The following is a 4,750-nucleotide window of genomic DNA, read 5'->3' as shown; positions in this document are numbered from 1 at the left end:
AGACCATCCGGGTCAGGGTGGAAGCAGCTTACACGCTAATGGTGAGGACACCACAGACAGGCCACCATTAGACGTACAGCAGATGGTGTGAACCCTGACAGGTGCGTGCGTCCCTGGGTGGTCACTTGGCAACTCCGTGGCTAGGGGTGCTCTTCTCGAGGGGCGGTGTCTGAGCTAAGGCTTGAAAGGCGAAGAGGAGCCAGCTGTGCAAGCCTGGCAGATACTGCGGAGGCCCTGAGCAACAGCAGGGGTCAGCCTGGCCAGAGCGGTCAGGACAGTGGGGAAGGGCAAGTCCAGAGAGGCTCCCAGAGCCTTGAAGTAACTCTCACTGTAGGTGAGCAGGGAAGCCTTGGTGGGGCAGCGAGGTGTCTTACATTTTTAAGATGTCACTAAAATGTGGTGTCCGGAGTGTTCTAGAAGGGGCAATCGGTAAACAGGAAGCTCCGTGAGGAGCTGCTGCAAGAAGCCAGGTGAGAAGTGGCAGCGGCCTGAAGTGAGGTGGGGCGGTGGGGATGGAGCTCCGTGGGCAGGGGGAGGCATCGAGGGGCGGGAGTGGGGGCCGTGGGAGCCCTCTGAGACTGAGCATCTGCGCGCCCTGTAGCCTCCTGTGTAGGATGGAGATAGTCTGTTCCTGAGAAAGCGCACATGTCTTAGGGTCCCAGGGGAGCCTGGCCCACCCTGAGATAATGTGCGGAGACTGTGGGTGGGCTTAGAAACGGGCCCAGAGGAGCACACGCCTTGAGGGGAAGACAGCCCGGAGACTGTCCGCGGTGCTCGACTCACGGCGCCGCTGCCCACGGTTTTCCGTGGGGCTGAATACTGGGTGCTGTCGGTGGCCCCAACACAGGCGCTCCCCGAGGCGCTGAAAGCCTCCCGGAGTAACCGTCCGTGGTGCTGAACCAGCTGGACCGGGACCTGTCCGTGGTGCTGAGCGCAGTTCGCGACCACTGTCCGTGGTGCTGGGCGTCTCTGGCTGCTTCGGTGCTGTCCGCGGTGCTGAACGCCAGGCCGCCGAATCGGCAACCTTGTCACTTTCTCAAGGAACACGTCCGTCGGCCGAGAAAAACCCGGCTGTTGCCTGGAAACAAAGCTCTCCGGGCTGTGCAAAGCGTGAGGTGGAAGCAAATGAGCGCAAAACTGCAAAGTCATTTTTTAACAGGCAGTTCTGGCTCTGAGGTCAGGAGGGCCTGGCGACCGCCTGACTGTTAACAGCCTCCAGAGCACCTGGGAGAGGCGCGAGACAAGAAGGAAAAGAGGGGAGCAGAGCGCAGGCTTCGGGCCACTGGCTGTTGGGCTAGGGAGTGGGTGGCGGTGCTACAGAGGTGTATGTGGATGACAGGCGGTGTGAGACATTGCCAGGCTGGCCGTTGGGATGCGAGGTGGGTAACGAGGGTATTAGGGCAGCGCACACAGACAGATGGAATTATAAACACTCGGAAAAGTGAGTTAAGTGAGTTGTGGGTGACTTTAAAAAATAAGGGCCCTCCCTCGTGGCGCAATGAAGTAAACTGCAGCACTATGAGGCTCTCCATAGCCACTGCAGCACGGGTTCGATCCCCGGCCAGGGAGTGACCACAGGGCGCGGCAGACCTCTCCTGTTGCCCCTCAGCAGTGGGTCTCAATGGATCCGCCTGTTCTGCTCCCCACTCTGTCTCTGGGGGGTTCTCTCACCCCCCAGCACCACTTGCATGCATCAATCAACCAATCAATCAATCTTCAAAATAACAAATAGGGATGATGCTGAGACATTTCACATCGGCGACCTTCGGGTTTTCAGAAGCCCCGAGGGCGCGAGCAGCGGCCCAGCGCAAGCGCCGTGGCGCCCACACGTACTCCTGGACCAGGAACTAGCGCGGCGCCACCGCCGCGGGCTCGGGCTCGGGCTCGGCAGGCGCAGGCGCCGCCCGGAAGGAAACACTCCCAGGGCGCCCCACGCACGAGCCACTCGCCTGGGCCGGCAGGGTGGGGCCGGTCAGCAGATCAGGCCCTGCCCACCCGAGTCGGCCCCAACAGAGCATGTGTTCCCATAGTAACGGTCCAAAAACAAGATAATCTCTACAAAGGGCCTCGGAGGAGCGAGGTCCGGTGGGCGTGGGGGTGGCCTGGTCCCAAGGAGAGGCGGTGGGCACTGACCAGGCCTCGGGCACCGTCCTCTCCCCGCCCCCAGCTGGGGCCCCCGGAGCTCAGACCCGCATCCCCTCCCCTTCCTGGCCCTGCGCAGGCCCTCCGGGCACACTGCCCGATGGGGGGCCCCTTGCTCTGGGCAAAGCCCAGGTCCTGGTGTGCACCAGTCTCAGAGGGGGCTGTCCGTGGGCTCTAGCGCCAGCTTGACCCGGCTGCCCCCTTCCACACCTCTGCTCACACCCCGCCCCGCCAGCTGGGGAGGAAACCCCACACCGCCTCTCCTCCCAGCCCTCATTCGGCCTCCACGCAGCACACATGCCCCCTAGGCCCGGACGGGGTGGGGAGGGGCTTTCGGCCCCACTTGGGAGGTCAGTCACCCCAGGGCGTCGGGCTCAGGCACAGCGAGTGGCAGAACAGTGTGCAGCACCCCTGGCCTCAGCCTCCCAGGACGAGCCTCTCCCTGGCACAGGCAAGGAGACCCCGGCGCGGCAGGGGTGTGAACCCCAGAGCCCCAAACTGGGCAGCGACGACGCTGATGTGACGGCCCATGTCCAAGAAGTCCCCAAGATCACGGGTCCCCCTCCCCTGCGTCCCCCCACCATCCGCTGAGGTGGCCTGGGGCCTCCACCTGTCTCCCTTCTTGCCCCCCGCCCCCCTCCACTCCATCTCCCCATCCCACCGATCCAGCCTGTGGGGGCACAGGGAAGAAGACAGGTGGGGATGCGGGTAAGTGCCCAGACCTAGAAAGTAGTGATGGGGGGCAACAGGTGGCAGAAGCAACCCTTGGGGCGCCTGCCCCTGGCGAGGGGTGAAGGGGCTGCGCAGACAGCTGGTGCGCCACCGCCGGAGCAGCGGGTGGGCCCCAGTTCACCCCAACCACCAGACGACACGCAGCACCGCCCCACGCCCTGCCCTGCGCACTGCTCCCAGGGCCCCCTGCCCGTCCCCGCACCCCGCGGCCTCTGGCATCCAGGCCCCCAACCCAGGACAGGTCGCGGTGAGAGGGGCGCCGGGTGGGAGCGGCGCCTGCAGCGCTGGTGCTTGAAACCCCCTAAGTCCACGGCCAGTGGGCCCGAGGGAGGGCCCGGTGGCTGGCCAGGCGGGCTGCTGGGGGGGGCAGAATTTGAGGAGAAGGGTGTGGTCACCCCACCAGCCACAGGGACACCCAGCCTGGGTGTGGAAATGGCCTGTCCCGCCTACACGCCCAGCAGCTGGGCCGCCCGGTAGGGCCTCGGCCGCCAGACCCCATCCCGCGGACTGTGCTCGGCGAGGCCCCCTCCTGCAGCGCCAGCGTTTAGGAAGCGCTCAAGACCGTTCTGAAGAGTTTGGCTTCGTGCATTTCTTCACCTTCAGGCTGGGCCCCGCTGCCCCCACCGCACGCACGGCCCTCGCCGGCCGGCCCCAGCCCCAGCTAGCCTCAGGCTCTCACGCATGCCCCTCCAGTGGCCGTGGGGCTCCGGGCCCTGACCCCCCACACCGCTCCCACCTCCGGCCTCGGAGCCAGCCCTCCCTGCGCTTCCGGCCACTGGCACGGAGGCCCGTGCGCCCCGGGGCTGTCCATCCCACCCCCACTCCTTAAGTGGGCCAGGAGGTGGTGGGGGCGGGGCGGCACCTGGCCTGGCCTCCTGTTTCGGGGCTCGGTCCTCTCCATGGAAGCCTCCCGGGCGCCCCCACAGAGTGAGCTGCGGTACCCTTTAAGCATCAGTGAGCCAATTAAAATAGTACAAAGCACAGACCCTGGAGACCTCCCCACCGGTGCCCACCCTGCGGCCTGGAAGCTGTCCTGCTTTGAGGGGACCGCCTGTGCCCCTGAATTGCCAGCCCCGCACCTTGGCCGCCTGGCTCTCAGGAACCCCAGGTCGCCCGGCATACCTTGCTGGGACTTGGGGGCCGGGGTGGGGTCCTCTGCGGGTACAGGATCCCCAACTTTGTCTCCCCCAGGACTTCCCGTCTGCCTGGTAGTGAAGCTGGGGTTCTGGGGCCCAGATGGCTGGGCACAGAGTTTGGGGATTCACTTCCAGAATCTGAACCTCAGTTTCCCCAGCTGTAAAGTGGGGTTGATGAGTCCTCCCTAGCAGTGACTGGGAGCCCTTAAATGAGGTGGGCCCACAAAGTGCCCAGAGCAGTCATTTGCACACAACCCCTCAACAAGTCACCCCTTAAAGAATGAGGCCAGCGCCCTGGAACGGCTCTGATACCCTCTAAGCAGGTGCCACGCGAGGGGGGAGAAACGGCCCTCCCCCACAACCTGTCCCCCAGGGCGGTCCAGCCCTGCCAGGCCACACCCCCAGGGCCTCCTATGGAAGCAACTCGATGCGCTGACAGGCGGGAATCTGGGGCCACCTGTCCACACCCGCTTCCGCGAGGGGCACACCCGGACCCCCCACATCACACACACCAAAGACTGAACTCAGGTGGACGCAGAAGCAGCTAAAGAGAAGCACAGGCGCAGCTCAGGGGGCCCCACGCTCAGGCCCCCAGAGACGGAGGGTGAAAAAGATGCTCGCAGAGCAGCAGGGCCCAGGCCAGGGGCGCGCACGCACACGCCCGTGCACACGCCCCCATGCACGCGGGGCAGACGCGGTGGGCGCCGAGGCCCAGCCTCGGGGTGACCGCACACACACCC

Source organism: Condylura cristata, unplaced genomic scaffold (genome assembly GCF_000260355.1).
Source record: "Condylura cristata isolate star-nosed mole 26May11 unplaced genomic scaffold, ConCri1.0 scaffold00066, whole genome shotgun sequence".
NCBI lineage: Eukaryota > Metazoa > Chordata > Mammalia > Eulipotyphla > Talpidae > Condylura > Condylura cristata.
Note: the sequence above shows the minus strand (reverse complement) of the source record.